This window comes from Anser anser, assembly GCF_964211835.1.
Source record: "Anser anser genome assembly, chromosome: 1".
Classification (NCBI taxonomy): Eukaryota; Metazoa; Chordata; class Aves; order Anseriformes; family Anatidae; genus Anser; species Anser anser.
In genome coordinates, this window is record NC_139720.1 from 86161712 (window position 1) to 86177674 (window position 15963).

The following is a 15963-nucleotide window of genomic DNA, read 5'->3' on the forward strand; positions in this document are numbered from 1 at the left end:
AAGCCTTGAGACAGGGAGAAGAGGGCCCGGTGTCATTCACTGGGAGACAAAGGTGCTTGCTGAAGTGTCTGAGATAATGATGCCCTGGTGTCTCTGTACCCCTCAGACCTGTGTAGAACCCTTCCTGCTATAGATTTTGGAGGCTCCTATGCTGTGTTTCCAGGGTGCAAGGGCTACAGTTCAAACTGATATGTCTCCTAGCATACTTTGGTCCATACCTTAAGCCTCTTCCATCCTATCACCTTCCCCCTGAAGCACCACATTAACATCTAAGAACATATACCTAGTAGGTACACCTTCCTAGAGAAGGTGATAGGTGACTTTTTGTATGAAGAAAATCAGAGTAGAGCTTCCCATTTTGCAAAACTTTGTGCCACCTGATGGTCCCAAGGGGCATCGTTCTTCCCAAAGAGCACACATTGCACTTCTTGGTTCCCTTTCATGTACACTGAAAAGGGCATTTCCATGCAGAGTTCGTATATGTAACTTAATTTCCATTTTTGGTTTAGAAGCTGCATTTAAATCTGAAGGCAATATTTTCTTCTTTGTTTCTGCCATGCCTGCATTTGAATTTCTAGAAGAAACTGTATCCATTGGACTGGGATCACTCCTCCCTTATTATTCTCCCATCCCTGTCTGTTCAAAAGTATGTAGAGAGAACTGCATCAGGAGAAGCCTGTAATCCAAGTCCCATCACAGAAATCCTCACAGTCAATGTCATTCTAGGCAGGTCTTCGTATTTGACCATTTATTTCCTTTATTCCTCTTCCAGAAATAACACATAATGGATGCACCTGTCCAGTCATACAGAGAAAATGAGGGCACTGCATGTAAGTTAAGTAATGACTCTCTAGCCCTAAATGTTTCCCCTAGCACTCTGGTCCCCAGCATGTAGCAGTACATATTTTTTTGTCTTTCTTTTGAAGCAAGACTCAATTTAATTCTCTTCAGTGTGTCAGCTGCTGTGATTGCTTTATTGCAGTCTTATGCCACTCATAGCTTATCAGATTTTAAATTACCATATAAATCTACATAGTTAGACAATATAAGAAACATCATTTTAAATGTATCTAATCTCATTTTCAAAGTTAGATAAGAAACAATCAACACTTTAGAATGAAAGTGATACCCCTAAGCTAGGAAATGGGAGCCTAACAAAATTATCTACACTAATCATCATTAACTGTAATAATACTTGCAAACCAAAAAAAACCACTGGTGTAATTAATTGTAACATCTAGAGGGTGAAAAGAACAAGACAAAAAAAAAAAACTTTCCAGATTACACATTGTTTTTTAATTCTACAACATGGTAGTAAAGGGATTGCTAGTTATATATGCTAATATTGCTTAAGGTTTAGCAGAATAATTGTAATGCACTGTGTGTACTATAATGCGGAAGACATGACATAACCTCTGTGAATTTTGAACTCTCTAAGTGCAGAAAAAAAACTAAGCTAGCAACAGTGCTTGGCTGGAGATCTGTGTATGATTAGCTTGAGGTCAGCAAAAAGAAAACTTGCTGCAATGACAGACCTGGGAGTAATGCCTTATTAATATAAGGGAGGAAGGTGCTTTGGGAAAAACTTCTGTGTGTCTTGTGAGGGGAGCTTTGGCAAGAGTTGAAGAGGGAATATTGTACCAATGAAACAAATCAGGGAGACCTGTTTTGAATTTTATTAGTCATCTGAAAGTAAGCTCTCAGAAGTCCTATTACTGAGAAAGTGTTTAGTCTGATTCCTTAGGCGAGAAATGAAAGCCAAGATAAACAGGCCTTAGGCAAGCGTGACTGAGATGCTATACAGTAAACATGACTTTTGGCTCTGTAGACCCAGGTCTTAGAAGTTGTCTCTGAGGTACACCAAACAGCAATGTGGTCACTGAATAAAAACTTGACCTCCTGTGTTCTCCACAGCATGTTTCACAGGTGAAGATTCTGCATTAACAGCCTGGTGGCATCGGTGTTCTGCTAACTCGTGCTCCCTTGTAACTGTGGTGCTATGGAAGCAGTTCTAGCTGCTTTGCTATTAACTCCTGTTCTGAACACACAACAAGGAGGTTGCAGTGTTTCCTGAACTGTTTTCATATTTTTGCTCAGGTTGATTTTTTTGCTTGTTAAATATTCAGTGTGTGTCCTGGACTGTAAGCTTTCCTTTTGTTAAAAGTACTGTTCAACGAAGTGAAAGAGAACTGATGTGAGTAATTGAAGCTTAAAATAATGTAACTTGGCCCAATACATATGAAATTAAATAAAAGTAGACTGAAAGGAATTGGACTTCTGAGGAGACCTGGTATTGCTGCCCATCAGTTGGATGGATGGCTTTGTGCTAGAAAAGCCTGTCTCCACCAGCACGTAACTGTTGACTTCAGGAGTCATACTGAAGGTTTCTGAGGCCTGCGTATGCTTTAGACTGATTAATATGTGAACGTGTGTTTGCATTTAAAGAAAAAAGTTTCAGCTGAAATATGTTGTTCCTAAAGGGCAAAAAACACAGGATTTTCTTCTGTGGAGTTAAACACTGGCACCTTACTTAGAAGCTATACAGTCTGTATGATAAAGGAGAAAAGCCTGCTGGAATGTACACAGGGAAAATATTCAAATAGTTTGGCTGATGCTCCAGAAAAGATCAGCTTGTGCTCAGCTGGTGTGGCCTTCTGAACCCTGGGAGCTGGAGCTGTAGTTAGGCAGTGTGGATGCTGATTTTAGCTGGTGACCAAGTGGAGGTCCAGGTCCTGGTGTTTCATGCAGTGGTCCTTGGGCATTGTCATAGAGCAGCTGCAGCACAGGGCAGGGTAAGGAAAAGGGAATACTCGCATCTTGGGGCAGCTTAATCCTCGGTTGACTAGAGAAGCCATGTCAGGTAAAAACAGCTTGTTCTTCCTCGTTCTCCCAACTTACTCCTGTAGCTGTGCCACAGAATGAGACACCAGGCATCTGCTCATGCTGATGGGTGATGGTTAAGGTTGACAGCAGAGTGTGTGCAGTGCAGTACCTGGGTCTCTGTTCTCCTCTGTGGACAAGCCTCACTCACTGCCCTGCCAGCTGCTGTTGGTGAGGGTGGGAGAAATTGCTGTGTGTGGGGGGACAGTCGGTAGGCTTTGCAGTCCCACCCCTCCCTTCTTGCTGTACTTGACCAAGTGACAATACTGAATGATTTTGGGAAAATCCTTGAGGGCATCAGCAAGCCTCTAAAGGTAATTAGTAGAAAATTCTTTCTGATTCTTACAGTGTAAGACAAAGTCCCTAGCATCTGTAAACTCATTTAGCTTTGTTGGCTCACTTGGAGCTGTGCTGGTTTATCTGATCAGGTGAACTAATTCAAATGTAGTGTTCAAAGCTCAGATCACTAGGTTTGTAAACAGATGGAAAACACCAGGTACTTGTGGTGGGAGATAGTTTAATGATTTTTAGTAGCAGCATCTGAGAACCTATGCTTTGTGTTTTAGCCATTCTTTTTTTCTCATCTTACCAGCACTTCCAAGTCTAGTCTCTCTATCTTCCATCTTGTCCTGTTGTTTCACAGAGACAAGCATAGTTATATTAAAATATTACAGAACTGAATTCTAGGAAGTCTTAGTGTACTTTTTCCAAAGCAAAGAGAGCCTGTAACTTTTTTCCTTATTTTCTTTCTTCCTTATAATGGAAATTCTACATATAACTTGCTGTTCTACAAAAATAATTCTGGCTGACTCCATCCATTTTCTCACTTATGATTATGCACTGTTTGAAGATGCAAAACTACTACAAAGTGAACAGGAAGCTGGACACTTCTCACTTTGATGCTAGCTCTGCTTTTTGAAAAACTTACAGAACATGAACTCAATCTGTCTAACAAAATGCAGCGCAATATAGGTATTAACTTGTATAAGTTTTCTATGGAAGCCTGCTTGAGCTTATGCACTGCAAACTGGTCAGTCCAGTTTCTCTTCTCTAAACATCAAAGTTGATTTTACATTCTCAGATAAAAAGTAAAGGGCATGTATACTTTGTTTAATGGAAAGAATTATAAAAGTTATAAGAGTGACGGTGTCAATAGCATATTGTAGGGTAAAACTTATTTGAAGATTGGATATCTGGCATGTCTACACTTTGGCTCCTGATAAATGTTTCATTCACATCTTGTTCACCATCTCTCTGGCTGTCATGGGTCATCAGACTTTTATTTATATATTTTGTCCCCTTTTCTGTTATGGCTAGTTCAGATGACCAGCCTCAGAATTTAGGAGAGGAAGAAAACCTATGAAATATATTGCTCCAGTTGCTTCTAGTCTATATTATGACAGATTTTCTTTCTGATATTCATTTTCCTTCTGACATCTTATCAGATTACAGCAATTTATTTTTAGGCTGGGAAATTGAATGAAATGTTGAAGCTGGTTTATGAAGTAGGCTTGTTTTTATTGATAGTAGATGGAAGAGACACTTGCTATGGTGTAACTAATGTAAGCTGCCTCTGCTGCAAAGACACTTTCTAGCCCCACAGCCTGTACTGTTGCCTGGTGTCATTCTGTCCCAGATGCGGATAATTCCATTTGCCCTTGTTGAACCTCCTGAGTCTTCCTGTTGGCCCTTTCTCTGGGCTTGTCAGGGCCCCTCTGGATGGCAGTCCTCTCTTTCAGTGTGTCAGCCTCCTTCCCTTTTGCTGTCTGGTGCCATCCACAAACTTACTGAGGTGTGTCCCCTAGCACCATTGACCAGCTCACAGGTGACGATGTCTCAAATCATTAACTCAAACATCAAACCCTAAGAAATACTAGTCATTTAAAAAACAAAACTGACTGTCAATTTGAAGTGTTGACACTGAAAGTCTAGCTAGTGTTTCACCCACTTTAGTCCACTTACTTATTTCCAGTCACGCTAACTTATCTGTCAGATGACACTAGAGAAAGTCTTTAGAAAGCAAAAGTAGATGACATTCTCTACTTTTCCCTGGTTCAGAGCCAGTCATTTCATCATAGTAGGTAATCACACTGTTCAAATGCAATTCTGTAAATCTGCACTGGCCGTTCCCAATCACCTTTCTGTCCTTCACATGCATCAACGTGTCTCATGAGGACTTGCCAAATAATTTGCTCAGGCACTTAAGGGTGCCCGAATGGCTTATAGAATGGCAGGGCTGGGATCCAGGGAACTAAGTGGCTTTTTTTTTTTTTCTTTTAGTTGGGGGTGAATTTTGTGGTGTATTTTTTTTCTTTAGGATGGCAATAATGTTTGCTTTCTTCTATTTGCTGGGGACCATATGAGTTACCACAGCCTTTTGAAGATGGTACAAATGGCCTCATGGCGATGCTCACTAGCATGCTTAGGTACGCTTTGTCCAGTTCCGTGGACCAATATATATTGAGCTTACTCAAGTATCCCATAATTTGACTCCTCTGTGTGGTAGATCCTGTCTATCCCAAACTGTGTTAGCTGACAAGGGGACCTGAGAGCAGACCTCAGTAAAGGACTGATGCAAAGAAGGTATATTAAATACCCTGGCCTCTTGTATATTTCTCATATATGGGTCAATTCCATATTCAGTAACAGGCTCACATTTTTCTTATGTTTTCGTTCCACTGCTGAGGTACTTTCAGACACTCTGTTGCTCTGCTCAGCTCTCAATTTCAGTTCCAGAATAGCTTTGCCTATTTTGAGTGCAACCTTGCACATGGGTGACTTGTCCATTGCAGTCTCTCCCTGCTCCTCCCTTCCCCATACTGGCTTTTTGTGTCTGGACTCCCTCAGGATTTACCAGTTCAGCCAGGGTGTTCCTACCCTGCTTTGTCAGAGGCATCCTGCCAGTTCCCACCAGTCCTTGCTATTCAGAGAAGGTTGTTATTTTTTCATGAGCCCAAATTCTGAAAAAAATGGGATCAGCAGATTCTGTCCTTGGATGCAATGGGGAAGTCTATGCAGAAGCCTGAACACTGTTGAAATTAGAGTATGGCAGAAGGGGCCTTGTAAGCCGACTCTGAATGCAAGTAAGCAGTGACCCTTTCTGACAAAAAAAAAAATGTTCAGAAGCTGGTAGTATCTGTGCAAAGAATTTTTTCTGTTGCTTGACTCTTTTTACTGATTTGGTGGAGAAATTACGGTTTCATACCTTTATGGGTGTGAAAGAACTGTATTTTAATTTTCCTCCAACCACCTGTTCATTTCATGTGCTGCTTACCCCTTTTTCTGGTGGTTATTAGGTCTCTGCTCCTTTTTTAAAAAAAAGTAATGGGAGCATGTAGCAATGGCAGTAGGACCTCAGGAAGTAGAAGTGTGAGATCAGTCCACAGAGTATTGTTCTCCTGTTCTGCTCAGGTGAAGTGGGACTGAAGTTGATATCAGCATCCCTAGCAGGAAAGATGACTGGGTTAGTTTGTTAATGTGTTTTTGCTGTTTTCAGTTACTAAAATCTGTTAGTGGTCACTGACGCTTGGACACAAACTAGGGCAATTCCCAACAATGCTCAACAAGAAAGGAGAGCAAATGAAGTAATACCCGAGACTGATAAATAGAGGCTCAAAGCTGGTTTTTCTTCACACTTTTTTCACCCATATTATGAAGTCCTATATAGCTATCACAACATTGTTTTCAAGAGGTAAAGATGAATGTAATTGAACAAATTTAAAAGTACAAAGGACTTTTTCCCATATTACAGAGAAAAAAATGTGAAAAGATGGTGTATAAAATGGAATATAATGTAGGGAAAACATTTTGGTAAGTTTGTAGAATTATGGATTTAGGAATTCCTAGTTCTAGAGTTACCATCCAGGTACAATTATTACCAGGTAAAGCATTACTGTTTTTTTTTTCTGCCTGCAGTGTGTATTTTAGCGGTACTTGATTTCCAGATATAGACTTTTATTCACTTGTTTTTGTAGTTGTGCAGAATCTTTTCAGATTAATGTGTGCATGCTCATGTTACAGAAAGTTCAGACTGTCTCCTGTATGGCAGAATTGGATTTTACTTCTGGAATTCTATGCCTGCGTATGTTAAAAGGACTTCAGGAAAAAAAGCAAATAACCCTGCTACTGTTGTTGTATGTTTCCTCTCTTTTCTACTTCAGAGCGGACACTTTTATTGATACTAATGCTTGTAAAAGCCAAGTATTTTGATGTTGGGCTTTATGGAAAAAATTTGTTACTTTATTCTTTACAATCAGTATATAGTTTTTTCTTTGTACATAGAAACATGGTTGGTCTTTCAGCATGTCCATTGTCTTGCTGACTTCAAGCAAAGTGCCAGTGATAAGGGTCTCTTGTTGACTCCAGCCAACTGTGACATATAGATCGTTTTTAAAGATTATATGCCATGGCCATGTGAAAAGCAAAAATGTTTTTCTGCTTTTACTTTTACATCTATTCCTTGAGGTTGATGGACAAATCCTTGCTACCATTAGCTTGGCTACTTGGTTGGGGTTTGTTATTGAAGACAGAATTGCTGAGAGAGGGACCAAAATATCCACTTCCATGGAAACAGGGAAGTGGTCTTTCCTCACAGTGGTGTACACCAATAGATCTTAAAGCTGTTATGAGGTCCAGGCCTCAGTGCTGATAACATAGCAAACTGTTGCCCTCTGTCACATCTTTGTGTAAATTGCTAAGACAATTCTGCCTGGACAAAGATCTTTTGTATTACCTTAATTTCCCTGCCTCAATAAATGCATGGAAAGACCTGGTGGAGAATGACATGGTTTGTTTGCTTTGCAGTTATGGGGCAAAACTAAAATGTTTTGCTTACTCCTTTAGACTTGTGGATAATTTGTGGATGGCTCTTACTACTTGTATGTGGGTAGGTGCTAGTGCAGGTTTTGCTTTGGCTAAGTTGAGTGATTGCCTTTTTGATAGCTTTGTATTCTTCCTGAGAAAGTACAAAAGCAACTGTGAGCAAGGTTCACCCTTTACCCTCTTCCCCAAATCCTCTCTCAAGGTGTTACAACAGAATCTATCTCTTGCTAGAGGTATGTATGCTGTAGAAACATTCAAGAGGAGACATGGAAAGAGAATATGCAAATTTTTGTTGTAGTTGGGCTAACAGAATAAATTAGTGTCCAAATGAAGCTTTAGATAAAACATTAACTAGCCAAAATTTAATCTCTGGGGACGCTCATAATGCTGTCTGCTCCTGTCTGGGTGCTTGCATAGCCCTGGAGGCTTTCAACCAGAGGATAGAATTCCTCAAAGCAAAAGCATACTGGCTTTCATTACCACACATCTGCCCTAGGTCTCACAGGTGTTTAGAAAAGCAAACAGCAAGCGAAAAAAGGTGCAAAAGACAAAGCCAGAATGAACGGCCATTTAGATCATTTGCAACATTCTGTATTTGAGTTATAATCTCTGGTCTCACTTTTCTGTGTTACTGTATATGATGTTCATGGGTTCTTCAAAGTACAACAAACCTTTTTGTTAGAAGGAATTCAGTCCTCTTGGCTTCAAATTAAGTAGCCAAACATTTCATTTTGAATTGCCATATTCCTAGCCAAAAGGAAACACGAGACCCTACTATTCATGCAGTGTGTAGGTGTTCCAGATGAGGTTCTACTAGTCTTTCATCTTTTCCGTGAGTGTTAATATGATTGGAATACTTTTTCCAGCATGGAAAAGTGAATTAAAATTTAGGCATATTTTCACTGGTTTAAAAAACAGGAGATCTTGTATGTTAAATGTACCAATGTTTTCACTTTTGCCTTGCAAAATGACAACTGCCATGTTTGCTCTACAAGCTGACTCTGAATAATAAGCCTTCGTGCCTTTATTATTTTTAGGTTAAATGTTAATGTACTCTGTGACTGTCCCTTGAAGTCATTTATAAGTTGAATACAAGATCCAGGCCTGTTTAGTTAATGTGAATCACTCTGTCCACATCTAAAGACTTATTTAGAATTATGTCAACTATGTTGATTTTTAAGATTTAAGCTTCTAAAACTTAATGCAATTTTATGTTTTCTTTTGTATTGAAAGTAGCAGAAAATAGGGAAATCTCAATGAACCTAAGACATGACAAACAATATCAACTTTTCAGGAACCATTATCATTCCTTGTGTCAATGCAAACAAATAAAGAATTGTTAGTCCAAGGATGAAAGTTATGGAACGTTCATATCTGTCATCTCAATATATATTTTCATATTTAAAAGTATTGTGCAGCATTAGAAAACTGTTGTACTGAATAACAAATATTGTGGAGAAACTTGCTACTGTACACACTAACTGGCTGTGAAGACTTTTAGTTCTACTTAGCCCATAACTGAAATTAGAGGCAGTGACTTGTAGAATCTCTCTATATCCTCCCCATCTCCTTGAGTGTGTGGTTAATACAAAAAAATTAAACCAGGAAAAAAATGCAAATTTGAGACAGAATTCTGGATCACAGATTGAGTAAATAAGGAGAAGAGGCAAACATTCTTTTCATCAGAGATGAATCTTAACAGTGTTTCACATTTGCTTTCACTCTATTGTGCAAATAAGCATAATGAAATTGCTTACAACTTTCAAAATATGGCAAAGATACATGCCCACTGAATCTCTTCAGTTACTTCTGGCATCTCAATAACAACCTCAAACTTCTTGCTGGTTAGAATTTATAGGGCTCCCTATTAAATTGAAATCAAAGAACATATCTATCTTAGTTCAAGAAAATATCAATGGCATTGATCTAAATGTTCAGCGAATAGCAACTACTTTTTAAGAATAACCTAAAATAATGTATGACTAAGAAGTTTCAGGAATCATTGTGAACCAAACAATTCTCTGAACCATTTTTCATCCTCCTTGCTTGGAGAGGGGAAGAATTTACTGCTACCATATTGTAGTAAATAGACTTTTTTTTTTATCCCCCTGCTGGCTCAGCTACTTTCCTCAGTGAGTTGGAGAGGGGAAGCAGAAGGTACAGTTGACAAGTTGTCGCTTCTCTTCCTGGACATGCTAATAAGCCAGGTAGCTTGAGCATTATTTCCCTTTTCTGTCTGTACAACCTGAGACAGAACTAATTCTGGCTAGAAGCAGAATATCCTTATTGTCACTTTAATTCCTTATTCAAAAAAAAAAGTAGAAATCCTCCAAATTTCTCAAGTCTATCTATTGATTTTTTTCTTTCCCTAGTTAGAAAGAAAACCCTCTTTTGCAGCTATATGCAGCTGTAGGACTATGCATTATATGCGCATTATATGCAACTATATGCTTGTAGGAAAAGAACTATAAAGATGTTCATCATAATACTTTCAACACTTTCAAGTCGTTGCTTCAACTGCATGAATTCTTATCTATTTCATGATTGCAGCTGGCTAGCTAGTGTTAGTGTTGTTTGACCTTTGCATAGATAACATTGATACATAGTGGTTTGTGAAACACCAGTGGATTTTGGCTAAAATGCTTATAGATATTAAGTAGGATACATTACACAATCAGTAGGAGCCCTGGATCACTAGTGCACTCCAAGATTTTTTTATCTTTTTTAAGAAAGCCATGTTTTAGCCCTACCTACTTATTTTTATTTATTTGTGTCATGGCCTTTAGTTTGTTCCTATTCAATCTCCCAAATATTGTAATTTTCTCTTAGAATAACTTTAAAAAAAAAAAAAAAGTGGAGGTGGGGAAAGGCCTTCAGCTCTCCCAAACATGTTCATGATCTGTTGGTGTTGGTAAGCTTTGTCTTTTCTTTTCCCAAATCTCACCCTTTGCCTTCAAGAGCTTAATTCTCATCCATGTTTCCCTTTATTCTCACTCAGTCCATCTTTCTCTCTATCCTAAAGGTCTCTGCTCTTTCCAGTTACTGTCCTTCCCCTGCCTTCAATCTCATCTTTCCCTCAGGATTTCCCCCCTTGCAGGCTTGCTGCCCCTGTTTCCACATGGATGCTGTGCGTGTTCGTGGGGAGTAGATCCTGTACCTAGTGCATAAGCAGATGGAGGGGGAGCTGAGAGAAAGCACAGACTGTCTGGCAAAGCGCTTTCTTTGCAGCTGTCTCCAACTCCTCAGCATAGCAGCCCCTCTGGAGCTCAGGTGGGAAGAAAGACTGGCTCAGTTCATCCCACAGACTCTATTTCCCTGCTGTATCCCTTCTCTTTTCTTCACAGCAAGCAGGAGATGGGAGTAGGCATTCTTGCCCTTGAAGTAGAAAAGGGTATGTGGGTAGAAGGAAGAGCATTGTTCCTCAACCTGACTTCCCCCTGTAACGTTGAGCTCTTAATATTTTTTTTTCCCCATAATAACTAGTACGCAATTCTTGGAGGGAGAGAAGAACCATGAATTCATTATTTTTTAAGTTTCCTGGGGCAGGGTTTTTCTTCTATTGTTCCTCTAGAGCATTGTGAATATGTGATACAAGGTGGGGAATAACTTCTCAAATAAAAACAAAAATTATTTCTTTGTTAGATTCTTGGCTGAGAACTGGCTGGCTGAGGAGAATGAGCCACTCTTTCAGTTATAAGTGTGTGCCTCCAGCTGCACAGGAAAGCAACCTTTGCTGTACTAATTTTGCGGAAAGATAAAGGACCTCACTCTTCAAGAGCTTTTATGATTACTTAAAAGTTTCAGAATCTGAAAGAAAAACAAAAGATTAAATAAATCTGAAGGGAATGGAAACAGAAGGAAAATAGGTGGTGTGTTTTCCTAGTTGCCAGACTGTACAGTGGGTAGGTAGCATAGTACAATCCTGTATCACAGGATTTTGTGTTCACTGCTGCCCCTCACCCCTGAAAAAGTAGAAAATTACTAAGAGTTAAGTGAAACTTACACTAAATGCTGATTCTAATTAGCCATTGAGAGATTTGCTTTTGAATTTTGCAGCACCAGAATGTCCCTCTGTGTGCTTCAGCACAGGAGCAGACCTTCCAGAGCCCTGGGGAGGGACCAGAGGGAGTAAAGACTTTCTAGACATAGAGGAAAACAGAAAAGAGAACAGGACTGTTATATATTGGGAACCATAACTATGGGAGGTGCCCAAAGCAGAGTGGAGGCAGAGGAGTGGTGCCTAGAGGTTCCTAGCTCCAACACCCTGGGATCTTCCTTGCTGGCCAGGTGGATCGGGTGTTTTTAGCATCTGCCAGGCAGCATCCCTGTAGAGCTGGGTAAGATGGATGCTGAGTTCTAACAGGATACCATTGGCAGGATATCATATCAAAACAGGATATCATTGGTAGTGTTTGGTATCAGAATGCTGAGTGGACGTGTGAAGGGTAGAGGGTCAGTTGTCTCACCTGGGACCATAAGCCCTAGAATTGACGTAATACGCCTTTCCCTAGTGGAGCTGGAACTCTGTCCCCAAACGGGTGGTAGTTGTTGGACCTGCAGGGACTTGGTGGGCATCAAGGCTACTGCTGAATTTTAGGTACATCTGTACCACACTGGAAAGCTGTGAACCAAAAGTGTAATTTGCCAGAGTATATACAGCACCACTTCAAACACTACACAGGGAAAGAGAACAGCAGAGCAAAGTGTCGTATCTCCTAAAAGGTTGCTGCAGAAATCTCTGCCATGTGGGTGTCTCAGACTGCACTCCAATAAATCAAATCTGGTTCTCTTTTTCTAAGAGTTGAAGTTTTCTTTGGGAAGGAGCAGGTTTTTACCTCTCTTTTTAAAACAGTATGTGATCCTTTGGGGAGAGGATAAAGACAAGATAAGCCATCATACAAAACTCAGTCCTGAGGCCAAGAGTGATGATACTGGATAAATCCTAGATTCATTAAAAGGATAAATTGACGGGAATGCTTGGTCCTAAATTGCATGCCCTAAATGTATGGTCCCACCTCACTGAAAATGGATGTAAGCAGCTGAGTGAAACCTGTCAGACTGTTTCTTCTTGTCTGAATAATGTATTAAAACAGAAGAACCACATACAATGGCCATACTTTTTTTTATTATTATTTCTGTGAGGAAAGACCTGATAAAATACAAAGAAACAAGATGAAGGAAAGCACAGGGTTTTTCTTCCATGAAAGGGGCATCTCCTTTGCATCTTTTCTGTTCATTCTGGGCATTGAAAAAAAAAAAACGCTTTCGGCTTTAGACAGTTCTGGTACTTTGAAAATTACACTCACTAAAAAACCTGAAACCAAGAAATCTAATGAAGGCTCAGTAAGCTAAACTCCCTCTCCTTCTTTACCTTTAAAAAAAAAATTCACCAAAGTTTTTCAAGAATTATATGGAGCACACTCCATTTGCAGCTCTGTGAATTTTCTTTGTTCCAAGAGTTTCCATGTAGGAGTTCTTATGAAATAGTCCTAGGAAAGGTTTGTCCTTATATGAATTTATCATAGAATACTATTGAACCCAGGAAATAAATGCTTTCATAAGCATCCCACTGCCGTTCATTTTAAGTTCTTCCTTTGTGTCTTATGGACATGGGTCACAACACCAGCTGAAAGCAGAGGTGCTGCAGTTTGAATATTTCCTGCTAGCACCTGTGAAGGCCACTGGCTTTTGAAGAGAGCACAAAGCTCTGAATTAAATCTTCTCACTTTAGCTTGTGACATGTCAGCAACTGTCAAAGAGAGACGGAGGGAGAAAATAACATTTACATTTTCTCACTAATTTAATGAGAAATGAAGAGATGAGAGAGGGGTTGGTTAATTTTCCATTCAGCATTGACTTCAATGGTTTTACACGGACAGGCAGGGAAAGGCAAGGAGATGTACAGGATAATAAATCTAGAGCTGCTTGGGTGGCTGGGAGAGGATGCTGCTGTGCTGAGTTCTGGGCGCGTAATCCCATAATTCAGTGGTTCCAGCCTAGCGAGTGCCACGCTTCTTTCCACTGAGCTCATTTACGATCCCAAGCAGTTTCTTGCTGTCAGTTCCTATTTGCATCTTCTCCTTCCCTGTTTTTTTCCCTTGCTCTGAAATCTTCCTTGTCACATCTCATCTTAATTCTGATTTCTTGTCATCTTTCCTTGAGCTGTTTCAACTTAGATTTTTTCTGCTATCGCCCACCGTTTCCATCATTGCGAGGTTAATGAAGCAAACCACCTCTAGACCCAGCACAGTCACCAGCTCAAAGCTTTTCTCTTGTTTGCTCTTTCTCAGAGCAAGTACAGGTTCTTTATACACTTGCTGTCTATGATACTCCTAATTCTTGCAGCTAAACTGGAGCCTCTGCTTCTTTCTCACACCAAGCCTCTGCTTGAAAAGCCTCTGCTTGAAGAGCCTGACTGATGGACTCTTTATAGGGTGGTGAGTCAATGGAGCACCACGGCCCCAGTGTATGCTGACATTGGCAGAACTAATAGTGCCTTTGGATATAGGCCATTTCAGTTGCAGTTTGATTCTTCGTGATCTCCCTTTTCTGTTTAATGCTTTTACATTCTTAAAGTAGCCAGATTAATCTTCATCTTTTTTTCTTGTCTACAAAATTTCATGAGGTGAGAAACTCATCTCAAATTGATTTTAATCTTGGTACCTCTGGGTTACTGTTTGGCTCCATCTTTTATATAAAAGTAATAAATAGCTGATATTTTTCTGAGCCTCCAACTTGAACAGGTGTGTGCAATTGCTGTCTTCCCTAATTTCCTGCTAGTTTAACACTCTTCCTCTTGAGCAAATTCCATTCCCATCACAGCATTAGTCATGCGTAATCTTATAGCCATGAAACTTTCCTGTTGTTTGGCCAGTGACCCAGCCATCTAATTCTCCTTGGCAATGCTGTCACTCACTGTTTCAGCAAACATATCGTTTCAGCAAATATATTCTTTTGTCAGCGTTTGCCAGTGTTGTTCCACCACATCTCATTGGTTTCACAGATTTTAACATTTTCTCATCCCAGTCCTTTGCTGTCCTGATGATATTTTTTTTCAATGTCTTTGCGTTCCAGCAGCCTTTGTGTGCTGTAAGATGCCATGAGGTACAGAAACATCAAAAAAACAGAGTTTTCTTTCCAGTAGAGGCGTCTTTGCTCCAGAACCACTGTGGGATTTGAGGGGCCAGAGGCAGAGTCTATGGATCCTGATGGTTCCTTTGCCCTAGCTGAAGAACTGCTCAGGTTTTTTAGTAATTAACACTAGGATCAGGAACTCTCTTTGTGTACGACTGCACTGTTTTCAGGACCTTTTCTGAAATCCTTGCCTTTCAATGACCAGTGTAAGGAATTTTTCAGTAGCCAGATACCATCCTGGAGCCATCTTATATGGCTCAAAACAGTTACTGTACTGACACTGGTAGACATAAAAAAAAAAAAAAAATGCAAATTCATCTACATTTGTAACTGTGAATATGAATAAGGTGTTCTCATTTCTTTTCAGCACATCCACACATGCTCCAGGTTCAAACCCAATCTTTTAAATATCTAAGTTTCACCATATCACTTCTTTTGGGCAGAACAAAATATTTTGTTACAGTGAGATGGAATCTTTTTATTGTTGATGTTCAAGTGTTTCTGAAGATTTTTACAATCATGTAATTAAAAGGAAACTTTGTACTTACAAGGGTTTTTTTTATGTTAGAGGGAGGGAGTTGGAAGATGTTACATGCTGATATTGCTGATTACATATTCTCTTCACCTTCTTGTAAAGCATTGCGTGTGAGAAGTTTGTCCAGAACATATAAATTCAGGAACTCTATAAAAACACATATATGGTATCTGCTCTTACATGAAACAGATTCATTCTTGTGCAGAGAGCTAACCATGTTCTTCTTAGAACTCTTTAGATTTTATATAAGAAATATTTTGGGTCAGATAAAATCTCCTGAGATTTTTACCAGTGTGTATTGAGACAACCTTGAAGGGGGTGTGTGGGGGGGGTGGGGTGACACAGACCAATATGCTAGTAATAAAAAACAATATTAATATTCAGAAGCCATGAATGCAAAAACTGAAACTAATTACAAAAAACTAAATGTGAATTAAAATTTTAAAATATTAATAAATAGTCTGTCTACATACTGAAGAAATACAAAATGCAAATAAGATAATAGGGGAAAGTGGTATTTGTTTCCTTCTAAGTCTTGCTCTGAAGTTTTTAAAATAAAATTAAAAGGAAGGCTTCTAGCCTTGTAAACAGCT

The 15963-nt window shown here is 39.5% G+C and overlaps 1 long non-coding RNA gene across 2 annotated transcripts in view; it reads left to right on the forward strand.

Annotated features, from left to right (window-relative positions):
• The window catches only part of LOC310879899, a 66988-nt gene that overhangs the window by 18411 nt on the left and 32614 nt on the right, over positions 1–15963 (forward strand). The window lies entirely within an intron of this gene.